This window comes from Perca fluviatilis, chromosome 8, assembly GCF_010015445.1.
Source record: "Perca fluviatilis chromosome 8, GENO_Pfluv_1.0, whole genome shotgun sequence".
Classification (NCBI taxonomy): Eukaryota; Metazoa; Chordata; class Actinopteri; order Perciformes; family Percidae; genus Perca; species Perca fluviatilis.
The window spans coordinates 16,034,108-16,049,848 of record NC_053119.1 but is presented as its reverse complement, the minus strand read 5'-3'; the positions used below and the strand labels follow the sequence as shown (position 1 = coordinate 16,049,848).

The 15,741-nt window shown below is 37.8% G+C and overlaps 1 long non-coding RNA gene across 2 annotated transcripts in view; it reads left to right on the top strand.

Annotated features, from left to right (window-relative positions):
* The first annotated feature begins 1,607 nt into the window (after positions 1-1,607).
* LOC120563424 overlaps positions 1,608-15,741 on the top strand; it is a 189,401-nt gene continuing 175,267 nt past the window's right edge. For both annotated transcript variants that reach the window (XR_005639953.1, XR_005639952.1), the window contains exons 1-3: positions 1,608-1,805; positions 3,121-3,186; positions 3,982-4,046. This is a non-coding gene — a long non-coding RNA (uncharacterized LOC120563424). The remainder of the gene's footprint in view (positions 1,806-3,120; positions 3,187-3,981; positions 4,047-15,741) is intronic.

The window sequence follows — 15,741 nt, the reverse complement described above, 5'->3', positions numbered from 1 at the left end:
GCAATACCCATTCACATTCATACATTGAACCATTACAAGTGAAATAAATGTGGTAATGAGACTTAGTGAATTCACTTTCTGTCAGTCTTGTCATTTGACATGAATCCACAATCCCAATGGAATTGCTCAGTAGAGCGATAGTGAGGCGTTAAAAACCAAATTATTATTTAAATGTTGTCAAATGTTGTTTATCAAACTCAAGTTTATCAAAACGTAAGATGAAGAGCCATCTGAGTATCATGTCTAATTCGCAATGAGCTAATGACATTACTCAATGTGGCCTCTTTGGGCATGTAAGATTGTTGGAGGAGGGTAATTTGGACTGAAAATGACCAGTCTAACAACAAACAAACAACTAAAAAAACATATTTCAGTTTACAAGAAACTACCAGAGCTAAGACAATATAAAAGATGTGCACATTTCATACTAAAATTTAAAAAAAAATATACACAGATTCATTGCAATAATTTTTGTATGGCTTACAGCTCTGCACAAAAAAGTTACCCATATAATATGTTTCAGAAAATATCATCACCATATACAGTTTTTTCTCTATATAAAAAAAGTATTTGAGATTTCCTTTTCAGCATATTTTCTCTTTAAAACGTAAATGCTGATTAATATTTAGTAACTAAAAAGCTCCTCTATGTGTGACATCTGTTGGTAGAAAGTCATCATTACATCAGATCTAATCCATTGAAGCACAGGACTCCTCTATCCATCTGTAAGCTTCCCAGTACAAGACAAGTGGTGGTGAGACAGCAACAGCAAACAGCGAGGATGCTAGAATGTGAATATTGACCCCTAGGTCCCCAGGGAAAGAACCAAAAAAGTTTTAGAAAAGTCAGTATAGTGATTGAGCTTTCTTTGACCACTAGATGGAGCTATTGATCTTTCATATCTCTTAACATTTGTTCAAAGCTGCTCATCTGCTTATCAGAACCATGATCAGAACTTATGCAGGGGGCCTTTTGGCAAGGGGCAAAGCATTACTTTAATTCCATTCTGGTATTGATTGCTATTGTTAACAGGTATGGAATATTCAGTTTGGTAGTTCGTCTGAAAATATTACAGCCATGGTAAATGCCTCATGAATGCCGCCACAAAAAGTAGAGTAGCCTAGAACCCCTTCTATCAATCCACCAAAATGAAAGCCAAGATTGTTCTCCAGTAGTCAAGGTCTAATGTCCAGCTCATGCAACATGTCAATTTTGTACACAGGATTTGAGGAAATATAATACAAATAAATGCACCAATAGGCATCCAGACCTTTTGACAATTAGTAAAGGCCATCACTACTGATTTTCATAACTGATACATTGAATTACAAATACACACTTCATTTGGTCTTGTCCGTACATAGTTTACACTATAAAGAAAACACATAGTAGTACTGTACTGTGTTAGATACATTGGGAATCACAAATGTATGTACAGCAACTGTTTAAAATGCCTCCTCTATTCATCATACTCAGTTATTGCTATTATTTTAAATCAATGTCCATTACCGTTTGGAGCGTGACAAACGTCCTGCCTACAAGGAACCTGATTGGTCAACTCTAAACAGCGCGCATTAATTTGAATGTACGTAGTTTGATGGCTGTAATCCGATTCTCCATGGATTCATCCCATGAGATGTACAGTTTAGCTAACATAAAAGTGACATTGGGGCTTATTATAAACAGGCGAGCGACATAAAAATGTCTAAATATGTCTAAAGTGGTTTGAGGCAAGGCCTAACCCGGACAAAACCCAACAGCGTTCGCTGCAGTGCAGTGCGCATTATGTGCGTAGGACGACAATGGTGAGCAAGTTATGATTTTACGCTAACGTTAGTAAATATCATAGACTGTTAATATTAATAATAATATACAGTCTATAAAACAATGGTTCACCCATAGTCATAAAATTATACCTTCAGTAATGTCAAAATTGTTCACCTAGCAGAAATATAATGCATGACTTCATAGCTAGCTAAAACCACATATGTAGCTAGAGTCGTTAGGCAGGTTAACTAACGTTAGCTCAAAAACTCACAAGTTTAGCTAGCTAGCTCATAAACGTTAGCTTACATTTAGCTAAACTACTACTTAGACGCTAACGTTACTACAGTCTCTGTCACAGGTTAATTACTTGTGTCATGGGAATAACTTTATATGTTATAAAGAAGCGAAGTGTCAAGCAAAAATAAAATTAAACTGGATTTTGTTGTCAACCTGACTGGTTGCACAGGGGCTTTCCTATAAAATTACAAAGCTGTTGCTTTAGCAATGCAAGGCCAATGCATTTTGGCCTTGCATTGCATTTTTAAATTGATGGTTTTGTTTTAATTAAAGTCCACACAGACTCTTCTTGATTAGTATAAATGAGTATACTTTTTTCAGATGACTGAAACCCCATCAACAATGCTCATAAAGGACTTGGCCTGCCAATATTTTGGAGGTTTCTGATAATATGGAGAGTAGGGATGCCCTGAAGACCTTTTGTTTTCCTGCAGTCCTCACCCAAGTCCTTTTTAATAATGAATATCTGTAGAGTCTGATACTATTCATTTTCATTACATTAATCTTGACTTTCTTTTGACATACAGCTGCACAGTGTACAGTAAGCCTGTATTACATTAGTAAATCAGCTTAATGCTTGACAGCTAAATAGCTCTACTTGAAATATGATAGAAATAACCTACATGAATTTCCCTTGATGGTTTCCTGTAATATTTTGTATAATATCCTACAGTATTTTATTGTATAGTATGGTATTTTATTTATTTTTGCTGTGTCGTTTGTACAGGTTTTGAACTCATAACGCTGTGTTTCTTGTGTCTTCATAAAGCACGTGGGGCATTTTTGACAGTGTTGATGTACTGCTGCAAACAATGCCTTGGACATAGATTGGGTTTGATAAGGCTAATACTGATCCATCAAAATATGCCTTGATTGACCTTGATCCCAATCTGATCTAGCTAATCCACATTGTCTACACATATACAGTACAGAATCTAGTTCATTGGTTTCCAACTGGTCTAGCCTCAGGGTCCAAATACTTGTGGCTTTATTTATTTGTTTTGTGAGCTGTTGCCCACAGAGAATGACATTGATACTCACCTATGATCAATGCAGGTGCACTATCAGAATGAAGGAGATGCAAAGAGAGCCCTAGCCAAGCAGGGAGAGAAGGCAGTACAGGTGAGAATTGAGAGTGAACTGTAAGGCCAGTTACACACTACCTGCGTGGCGTGAGCGTGGCGTTTCTGTTGCGTGTCAGCTGCGTGGCGGCTGCTTGGATTTTTCTATGTCTTTACACACCAGAAACGTGTCTGACACGGTGCTGCTGCTGCTAGCCTTGTCTGGACACATGTATGTTTCCCATTGATAAAATGAAATACCATGTTAAACATAAATATATACTGATTTGATTACAGCAAAGACAACGTTGGCAGTATTGACGGCAAAATAGGCTACAGAATATTTCGTTCTGTATTGACAGGTGCAATATTAGAAAATCGATTTTTTTTAAAAATTACATTTATATCTGCATTTATATCAAAACCTAGAGACTTTCACACATCAACATGTCATTATTAATATGTATTTGTGTCTAAACGACATATAACCACCTGTTCTATTTTGCCTGGAAACGCTTCCAACACGCTCGCGTGTCGCGTGAAAAATAGGCATCGGTTCTATTTCTAGCATGCACACGTTTTTGGCACGGCTCGTGCCGTGCCTGAGACGCGCGTGTCACGCAGGCAGTGTGTAAGCTCTAACCTGTTAACATGGGAGCCGAAATATAAACAGACACGCCACGCAGCTGACACGCCACCACGCAGCTGACACGCCACCACGCCACGCAGCTGACACGCTTGCGCGATGCATCCAGTGTGCAACCGGCCTAATGCTGTCTAATTATGGCAAATACCTCTGTATTAGTAGCAGCAATGTAATTTTTTTTTTTTTATATACTTGTTGTCCAAACATCAGAGTTTCAGACGGAGAAAGAGAACGCACACTTACCTACTGTAGAGCAAAAAGAGAGAAGTCATAAGGTAAGTTGTATTGTCATCACACAGACCATGACATTGGTATAGTGGCGGGTGTTATTGTGGAACATTTTGCACATGGCTAATTGAATTACAGTCCATACAAGAATTTTCAGAAAGCACTTTTTCAATGGAACCTTTTCAAGTCATTAGTGCTAGAGGCAAGGACAATGAAAGTGACACAGAGGCAGAAAGTGGGAGGTTGGACACTAATACTACACAATATTTAAGAGTGAACACATGTTCTGTTAAAATTGTAATTGTCAATACTGTAGAGCTTTTCTTTTTCTTGTCAGGTATGTATTTATGTCCCAGCTGAACGTAAATATTGATACTAGAGATGTTCCGATACCAGTATCGGTATCGGCTCCGGTACTACCTAAAATGCTTGTATCGGTATCGGGAAGCACTGGAGTTAATGCACCGATCTGATACCACGTAATATAGCCCTAAAGAAAATCTATGTTAAAGTAGATTATTTATGTTCTTTTTCCGTTATAACTGACTGTCAAACTGGATCATAAAAGAAAGTTCTGTGGCGTTCATTGTTTGTGTTTGTTCATGGTTCACAAAGATAGAAATAATATCACATCCATACAGGGATAGTAGTATACAGTTGTTAAAACATAATAAAATATATGACACACTGGTATCGGATCGGTACTCGGTATCGGGCAATATGCAAGTTCAGGTATCGGGAAGCAAAAAATGGTATCGGGCCATCTCTAATTGATACCATTAACATCCAGTCATCTTGGTGATATGTATCTCTGAGGCAGAGTTAAGGCCATATCAGAATATCATAGACAAGATACATCTCAGTTCTGAATGTAAAATAATTTCTTCTGTCGCACTCTCTTTGTTGCTGTCTATGTTTTGTGTGTGGAGGTATTAGAAATACCACGTGGAGAATGCAGGAAATGTGATTGGTCAGCAATCTGATAACTGTAATTGTTGTAACTAAACTTATAAAGTGCACAACTTACCACCACCCTCTGGAGTGGAGTCGAACCAAACCTGAATTGCATGTAGCCTATAAAAACCAAGAGGGATTACAATAAGATTTGTGATCTGGCTAACTGAGATGCATATATACTATGTGCCTAAGTGTAAATAAAAGTATATGGTATAGTTTATTGGATGTGGATTAAATGCAAATGGACCCATTCAAATAGGTCTGGCATTTTGCTCAATAACGGCTGTTTCCATTGGCAGGAGAAACAATTGACCAATCGGTGCTTTGTTGTCTGGATTTAGATTTAGATTCTTTGTATGTAGCTTGCTAGCTACATACAAAATGGTGACAAGAATGAAATTGAAGCAGCTGTGCAAGATGTTATAAGTCGATTTACAGATTTAACAACTCTTAAATTGCATATTTCATAGCTTGTCATGAAAAATATCAGAATAACTACTCCTAATAATGACTACTGAAGCTTCTGTGTCGACTAAAAATGATGCTGAGTGGACAGATACATCACATGCTACTAATTAATTGTCACAAAACGCAATAACTGCCCCCAGGCAAACATGAACACAATCTCAGGTTAAATGAATGACGTGGCAAGTAAGACTGATTATCAGGCTTTTGATGTGGTGGCAAGTAGGACTACAGTGTGTAGGGAGGAAGGTCCATTGACAAAATACACATAAAGGAATCATTCACAAGTAAAGGTGTGCAATTTATCAACTTTTAATTGCAATTATGATTTTTGGTCCTAACGATCACAAAAACAATGTAATCGATAAAAACAATTATGTTTAACTGTTTCACTGTTTTTTATGTTCAATAAACACCTTTCCAAATCTTAATGAGTAATCGTGTTAAATAATCATTGATTTTCAATATTGACCAAAATAATTGTGATTTTATTAATTTTTTCCATAATCGAGGAGCCCTATTCACAAGTTTGTCATCTTAGTTAGGGATGCACCGAATATTCGGCCACCGAAAATCTTCGGCCGAAAATGGCCCAAAAGGGCATTTTCGGTTTTCGGCCGAAATACTTATCACCGAAACAATACGGCCGAAAATGTTGTGATGACGCAAACAGAAACCGCGACCTGCACGTGTGTTAGTACCCGTTCCACCTGCAAAGCGTCTCCTAAGCAAAGAGGTTGAGACGGACCACGGAGTGAAAACCATGAAAAGTACGCTCTTAGAGTCTGTCAGCACACGTTTCAGTGAGATCTATTCGGATCCTCTGCACTTCATCGCGACTGTACTTGATCCGCGTTATAAAGAACATTACTTGGATGTGGAAATAAAGCAGGGCGCACGAGAAATGATCCAGGCCGCGATGGATGTGGAGAACCGCGTGGAGACGGAGACGGAGCGCGCACGGAGCAGCGCCCAGCGAAGGAGGAGATCAGAGCGCAGAAAAAAAGACTCGTCTCTCTGCACCAGATGAGGGGCATGCACCCTCGTTGTCTATGTTCAGTGAAATCCTGCAAGAAAGTGCCTCAAATAATAATAATAATAATAACAATAGGTAAGCTATTCTGTTCTTAGGCTACTATATACTGTATGTGACTATCAGATTGTAGCCATATTTCTGCCAGATATTTTTTTAATTAAACTTTAATATTAATTTATACAATTGCAATGCCTTGATTTTAGTAAAGATAATACACAGTCATGGCCATAAATGCAATGGTAATAATTGGCATAATTTCTTTCGGTGTTTCGGTTTTCGGTCTTGGTTTCCTCTTTTTCGGTTTTCGGTTTCGGCCAAGAATTTTCATTTCGGTGCATCCCTATTATTTATTCATCCGTACAGCTGAAGTGCACAACGGGATTGTAGCATTTCTGCAAACGGGAACAAATGTTGTACAAACAACAACAACAAAAATTAGTGTAATTAAAGTGTGAATGTGTGTTTGTAAAATGGAATGTTAATGGAGATATTAGCATAGTGTGCTGTTAAATGGAAAAAATAATAGTGATTAAAGTCTACAGAGACATAATAAATGGCAGAATTTTCTGTTCCTTGAGCTGAAATTGAAGAATGGAAGTGACAAGAAATTATAGGGTTTGGAAGGAATTGTTCAAGATCAGAAAAACTGTAAGATTCTTGTTTTTTATGTGTAGAAATGTGCATTTTAATGCATTAGAGAAATCTTTGTAGCTGACCTGACAATTGATGTACAATATTCTACCCTGCAGTAGACTTAATGAACGAGTGTAAATAAGCAGGGTTGTAATTGATTTGTCAAGGATAAAGCATCTTTTTTTATACTCAGTGGTTATAGTCTTGCCTTTTATGAAATGCAGTATGTGTACATTATTTTTAGTCACATTTCCCACAGGGCTAAGCTACAAGCAAGACTGGTTAAACATAGAGTTAACAGCAGTCATGCATATTTCAAATGACCTGCAGTTGACTCCTTTAACTAGATAGCATAGTCGACTCAAAAGCAAATCTAATTAGATTTTGTGTTTAAGGACATAAACCAGTCTCTTAATTAAAAGAATCATTCAGTAGTTATTGATCTCATATGTGGATGCTGTTGCCCTTTTTTAACCATGAAAAATTGTTTAAATTATTGTCTGTTCATCTGCCAGCGCAACCACGGCATTAAGCGAAAGTAAACCTTACTATTTACTTCATTGTGTCATGAAGTCAACCATTGCACTTGAAAACACTGAACGAAAGTAAAGTTAATGCTGCCTCAGAGGGAATCATCATATCATTTACATTGCATTCAGAATCAGTGTGTTAGTCTGAATGATGATCAACAGAGCGGCATAATGTGCCATATGAGAGAGAGAGAGAGAGAGAGAGAGAGAGACACACTGTGCACATGTTGCCCGAAGAACAACAGTATGGGCTTTGCTCTAAATGATTCAGAGCAAAGATTAAACATTTATTGAGGTGAAAGATTCATGTTTTTATGAACTCATTGCTGTATGGCCACATCATATGAGTTTCAGTATCTTGTGTTAAAAACATTTGTGACAGTGAAAGCCAAATGACTTCCACTCTTAAAAACGAACACATGTTGATGTTAGATTTACACAAAATGCTCGCTTCACTATTTAAACATTTTCATGTTATAACTTCAGTTTGGATAAATTAGTGGTAACCGTTCAGCTACAGATATCAATAAAATGCTTCATTAGGGGAAATATTTAAAAATCTCTCCTGTTTCTCAGCGATCTTTAGCCTCAAAACAGTTTGGGGAGCTTACGTTTTCATCAAAACGAGACTCTACAGGGAGTCATGTGTTTTTTTTTTTTTTTTTTTCTTTTTTAAGGGTTGTATTGAAGGCAAATTGATTCAAAATCTACATGCACAACAAGGGCAAATCTTTCATGTCATCATTAGCATCTAACACTTATTATTTTCTTTGTTATTGAAGTGTTGACACAGGCCTGATTACACCCATAGACTGTATATTATTAACAGTCTATGATTACACCCTATTGCCATACACTGTGAGAAACATTTGATTATTTGTCTTGCAGAAAATAGAGCATAAGATTTTTGTTTTCATCTGCTGGGTGGATGTTGAAATGAACTACAGGTGACTGGAGGTTTGTCTCGGAAATCTGTGGGGGTCCTTCAGCAGTTGGTATGGGGAAAACCAAATTAAATCCTTATGGCTCGGGGTCATGGCAACAGTTCAGATGTTTATTGATTAAACGTCAACTGCCAGGTGAACAGGATTCACAACTCAGAGAGGCATAATTCAACAATCCATCACTAGTGGAGGAACATTCAAACCAACACATCAGTGCATGTTTAGATCTCATTTATAACTCTAATATAATTCTACAACATTGGAAAAGTGCAGTAATGTTGTATATAAGTTAGTTGTTTTTGAACTTCTGTTGGGACTTGTTTGTTTGTTTGTTGGGTCAAATTAATGTATAACTGAGCTATGGGGAGATTATGACAAATGTGCTTGTTGTATGTTTCTTGTGGACAATGCCACCTTTCAGAGAAACCGCCAATTTTGGATTGACCAATGTGCAATTTTCTTAATAAATTTCATAAGCTTAATGGTCACTAATTAAAGCTGCAGTAATAACAATTTTTTCAGTTATAGTTGATCGACAAAAAAATGAAGCATCTATTAAGTTGCAGCTCTATTCTCAATTGTCGATTAAAATAGAATGATTCACCAAAAATTGAAACTATGTTGTCATGATAATATTCAGTATGTAATTGAATATTGGACAACAAAATATGAGGTCAACTATGCCTCTGTGAGGACAGAAATTGAGAGCAAACATGCTGGTTAAAGAAAACAAGCATCCTTGCATATCATAATGGTGTGTCAATGATGATGTATTTCAGGCTGCTTTGGGTACAATTTCAGGCAAGGAAGGCCTTAAGCCACGGGACTGAACAAATTGCTGATAGGTGCTATGCAACTGTAGTGGGGTATATTAATTTGAATCCCAAACCCTAAGGGTGACCACTCACATGAGAGACAGAGCTCTGGCAGCCGTGGTCTTTATGCAGGCCATGAGCATACAGTGGCACATAACCTTGCCCTGTCACCACCCTCACTAATGTGTCAGCTAACATTACTGTGATTGACGTTGAGCGAGCACTCCAGCCCTATGAGATCTGAGGCTCTGTATAACCTCGCCCTAGCTGGGTACCAGAGCTAGGGCATTTGGGGCATGGTGCTGGATCATGATGCCGTCTGTGTTTGTAGCCTGTGCCTCTGTTAAACAAGGGCATAAGCCTTTGTGACCTTGTTTAAATTGGAGCTTTTTTCATAGTGTTATCTGAGCCGAAATTTGAATGTTTTTGTGAAGTATTACTCTATTACAAACAGATAACTAAATAAAAAAGGTGCGTACATGCACATGCAACATAGTGGCATAACTGAAAGGGGGGGATCTATCCTCATATTGACCAATATCAGTGACTATGGGAATAAATGAAACAATATACTCTCTCCTTGATCTATGTCATCACTTTAGCATCCTGTAATAATGAGTTGTTTTACAATGCTGGTTGCTTATTGGTAGTAAAGTCACTGTTGAGTTGAAAATGCATATTTCAAGTTTTGGTATTGATTAATCAATCACTTGATCAGGATTTTGTCTAGCAAAGCCAGGATAGAAGGTTAATCTTAAAATTTACCAACAACTAGACATACCACTCACAAAATGACCACTAGCTGGTAACCCCCAGCTGAGGAATGCTACAATGCTAAGGCAGGCATATGAGTTACTAGCCTAATTTACTAGTCCTGTGGATTGCCAAAATATATTACTAATCTAGGAATCCTACTGATGAAGCAAGGCAGTTTTACAAAATCCAGTGACCTGCTAATCTAGGCAAGCTTGTTAATGGAATGTTAGTGACAAGCTTCTCATTTAGCTCCACTGGCCTCTAAATTACTACCCCTGGCCTACCAGTGACTGGAGTATTTGCTGGCTTTGACATAGACATAGCGCCACCAGACTCTCTTTAGTCCTATTTCTGGCACTTTGACTGCTTTATATATAGTAGGCAAATGCAAATGTACCCATTGATGCTCTGATGACAAAGTGGATGAAAGAATGCCTAAAGGCATCTACAGCCACCATCATGCACCTTAATGCAGAAGCATGAGTCTAGCTTGAATAGCAGTTGGAGGTTAGCTGCACATCTAACACATATCCAGCAGATTAATGCAATAGGGAAACTTCAACACAGTCTCACCACAGTGGAAAAGGAAGCTTTCAACAAAGGAAATAGATGTATGCATATGAAGTAAGACATGTTTGTGGCTAAGTGCAAGAGTAGTTTAACCAGGTAGACTGTTAATTGTAAAATACTTCATTCATACCTGTCGTGATAATTTTCTACTACAGCTCCGATGCATATACCCCCAAGAAACATTGAGTTGAGAGGTTTTAATGTAATATAATGGGCTGTGTTGGAAAAAACACTCCCCTTCTAAGAGGGGGCTACCTTGTAATGCTTGGTAATCCTCAGTGTGAGTTCAAACTGCAGTCACGAGCGTCACTACCTTTGCCTTGTGGTTCGATAGAATGTGAGCTTCCTTGTGACCGTGGGGTTTTAATAATGCATGCAAGATGTGTACAGGCACTGCAATGTGGTTTTATGCCTTACTTGAACCACTACATGATCTCAACTTTCCAGCCATTAAATCATCTCTGACGATGGGGAGAATGAGATGCATTGAAATATTAATTATTGTATAGAAGACTGTACTCTTTATGCAGTAGTGTAACAACTGTATAGAACGGCTAGACCCTGTAAAAATGCCATGATGGATCTGATGGATACTCCTGAGAGTAAGCAATGGCAGTGATACTAAAAATAGAAATTACAAAAAAGCCTTGCCTTTTGCCTGATAAAAACCTGATAGTGTCAAAACATAGCCTGTTCAATTTATTCTGTAGATATATACTCTGACTTTTCTGAACATACAGAAAAAAATTACAAAAATAAAGAAAGAGCAAACACACAGAAAATGTTTAAATACCAAAAATGTACTGGCATTTGAGTTTAACCAACTGAAATATAACCATCACATTAAAAGGGGGGAAAAAAGCCTGATGCTGATCAGTATCAAAATAATTAGCTTTTCTTTTAAAAGTCAGATTAATTGTCCCTAAGTATGTCAGCCAAAGTTGGGTCTGAGCATTTGTAACTGTAGAAAGACTGTTTATTGACAATACTTTAATGGTTACAACTGAAGCATGCTAACATTTCAGTCTGCGTTGCGCTTGCCTGAGTGTGTATGCAATGCCTCATAGTGTAATGTTATAGAAACCTTTATTCAGTAAACTGCTTTCTTATTCTGGTTATTGACATCCATTTCTTTTGATTTATATTTTAGCCACCAGCATGCTGGTAATCTGAGCAAATAGCTGGAATGATAATTATTGACTTCCAGGCACCTTTTTAGTACAAACTAAATGACCAAAATAACATCAATTATTTTTTTCTTCTGGCTATCACATAGTAAAATACCTTTTACAAAGAGTTCTCGGACTGATTTTGAAACTCTCCCTAATACAATTGGCAGCTTCAAATATAAAGATGACCTAGTACCAGCTAACACCACAAACAGTACACTAAAACCCAGTCAAAGGCAACAACTCCATCCGATCATAATTAATCGTCTTTGTGTATCAAATCGTTACAAATGTATGGTTTTAGTATTGCATTGTTGACCATGTATCCAGATACATACTGTATATAGTTGCTAAGGGAGAGATACAGACTGGCAGCTTCGTATCCTCCTGGCTATCACTGTAGGGCTATGTTCTGTATGTGCTAACATTCAACAATAAGTTTGCCATCGTTACTAAATCCAAAATATTCTCATGGCACTTTTGGGGGATGGATTTTTATGGGGATCAAAATATTGTTTTGTTTGTTGTAGGCTAGGAGCCTGAGTGCTGGTATACTCCTCTAAACCAGTACATTCCCTTTTTCTTATCGTAGTCTAGAAAACTAAACACCATTGGGAACTTGGCAAATTGTTTTTTACATGTGGAAATCCTACATAGCACAAGCAGTTAATGACCTCTGAATGAACCACAGTAAAGGATAGAAAAATGGATTATAAAGGAGTGGGGGTGCTGTACATGATTGTAGTCACACAAGTGACTGACCCGTAACACCACAACTAATATAGCTTGGGATAAAATAGAAGTCCTAGTGGTTTATAGAGATGGAACTTGACCATGGGCTGTTAATATTAATGGACAACGCATCCGGTTCGGCGAAGTGCTGCAAATGCGGAAGTGCCTTAAACCTGCATTCTATCTGAATTCCAGCAGGGGGTGACACATGCGGTTGCAAAAGGAGGTCGGTTTCTGTAGAAGTCTATGAGAAAGTGACCCACTTCTCACTTGATTTATTACCTCAGTAAACATTTTCATAATAAGTTCATGGTCTCAATCGCTTGCCTTAAGTCTTCTGCAACACAGAATGATTTAAATTTTTTTAATTATGGTCTCGTTGATTTTAAAATCGGCTAAAGCAGGGGGGTTTTTAGGGCGTGGCTATGATGTGTGTGCCAGTGAAAGTGTGTAACATAACGTCGAGTGTAAGGGCTCCTCCCTCACTCCTCCCTCTCGTCTAAAATCCTCCGCAACCAGGATGGCTGCGCCCGTAACGGCAAACTCAAAGACTCATAGCAGATCGCCACAAACCAATGGGTGACGTCACACATGCACTGTCCATTAATATACAGTCTATGAACTTGACTCAAATATTTAAAGGATGAAAAAACAAAAATTATTAAGAGAACAAAATTATCAGCCATTCCATTATTTTGTAGTGTTTATCATATACAAAACATAGTGGCACTTATCTTTAATTTCAAAAGGTATTTCATACAATTCACTAAAGAGCAGTATGTATTAACCTTCTGTAGAGAATGCCACGACCTACTGATGAAGTACATCTTCTGTCCATTTGGTGATCATCCACAGGGAAAGTGAACAATTAGGCCAAAAAAAGGAAATGGTCAACATTGGGAAACAATTCTTCTGTTTCCAACCGTGCTATCCCTTTGCCACTTTTTCAAGAAGACAATAAAAGAAGACAGGCAAAACTGAGAGTCAAATCGAAGGTTAATTGGAGCCAAGGAAATGTCAACCAATTTTACCGATCACCCACAAGGGATATGCAGTCCTTAGTGAAAAAGATGCGGGAATATCTGCACAGTATATTAGCTTCCTATCCATAATGGCCTTCTGAAGAGAGTGATGATGACATCTTTTCAGCACTCTGTTCCCCCTCAAAGCATTTGACAAAGACAAAGAGAGCGCGCGTGCGTGTATGTGTGTGTGTTGTATGGATATATGTATGGATGTATTCTATGCTTCATGTCAAAGTCTATATTGTTATTGGAGATGCAAGCTCCCTGGGAACCGACAGGTGTTGGCACCAGATCTCTGACACCTCTGTGGTCATGACATATCCATCCCCTCCAGTTAGTTTTACCACAACACATGGTGGTTTGACAAGAACAACCTCTCTGCTGAAGAATATCAGTGGCATTTTGGGCCTGATATGCCATGTATTATGAATATAACAAATTTACATGCACTTTGTTGTGATTCTCAAGTCTTTAAAGCTGTTTTGAAAAGCTTCCATCAGAGCAGTTTTTGAAAAATTGTTCAGTGTTTTTGGATGATTGTTACAGCATCCTTGTAGTTAAAATCTCAAGATAAAGATTGATAAGAAAATTATAAATGTGTATTTGTAAATGCAAAAGCTAAGGGAACGGAAATAAAGAATGTGCTTTCTTTAAGGTCAATCTGAGCCAAAATGTCACATCAGTGCAGCAGTTTATAGAGAAAATTGGCCTGGCCTTTAGTTGAAAAATTAAAAGAATTGTCACATTGTTTTTTTTACACACACACACACACTGGGGCTATATTTGTTACATACATACATACATACATACATACATACATTACATTACATTACATACACAGTATAATCTAGGACTGTAGTCTCCTAAATATTTTAATTAAATTCATACAGTATTTCTGGCATCCTGTTGAATAACAACTCTCATGTATGATACCTCCTGTTTGAATAAATTATTAGGTTTGTAAGTTAGTTAAGGTATTGGAAAAAATAGGCATCTCTCAGTAGGGAAAAAAATAACAACCCACTGCATTGACATTTATAGATGATTTTGACCAGTTCAGTGTTGTTGATATGCTCATGCAAGTGCGTGTTTATTTTAACCTTAATGAGCAGTGTTCTACGGTACTTGGAGTAACCCATGCTATCACTAACATTGAATCATGCTGTCACACCCTATAGTCTTTTTTTGTGCCTTTGACTAAGGGCAACTTAGCCTTGATCTTCCTTACAGGACTATAGAGACTAATGATAATAAAAAGGATTACTCTTGGTATAAGAAAAGGTGATGCAGTCCAGTCTTAATTGGTGAGTTCCCTTGCTAAGTTGAGCTAGTCTTGAGGCTGCCAGTTTGTGAACTGGTCAATTAATCTTCCCTCTCTCATAATGAGGTGGGGGATTTCAGATGGCTGGTCCTTCACACAAAGACAGACAATGTGCCCAAAGGATTTTCTGTCCCTGCACCAAGTGACCTGACAATTAAAAAATGTACCTCCCTACTTCCCCCTCCGCACCAGGTGGCAAATTGGTCTGACCCAACCTCATATCAAAAGGACTAACCATGACTTCAAATCAACTTCACAGGCACAAAAAGAGGGGAAAGGGCAGTATCCTCCATGAAATAAGATTGTTGTATTAAGACTTTTGGCCCCATATCATTCTGCCTTCCTCATTTTGAGGTAAATGAAAAGAGACTTGTTGGATCCTCCCCGCTGTGTGTCACAAAGGTTTACCCTCTCAGAGGGGAAAAAATGTGTTGTAGTTTGCAGATGTGACAGTGGAATAAGCTAAATGTTTAGGGTTAAATTTTCTTGACCTTGCATTGTAGCAGGCTTTAAATCTGTTTAGCGAGGAGGAGGATAGGAAACAGAAGAGCCGGTCACAATTAAAGGCAAACTAGAAACCAGCGATCAAAGTCCTGACATTTAACCTTTACACAATCTGTACTCTTTTTTTATATATTTTTTATCAATGCTGAAAGAAAAAGGGGATTGAGCTGTGTTTATCTATTCCATCATAATAAAGCTTAACAAATAGAATAATCACATTGTTGTTAGTACACTGCAGCTTCCTGCAACTAATTATTACCGAAATAAGTGTGTTCTTAATACCAT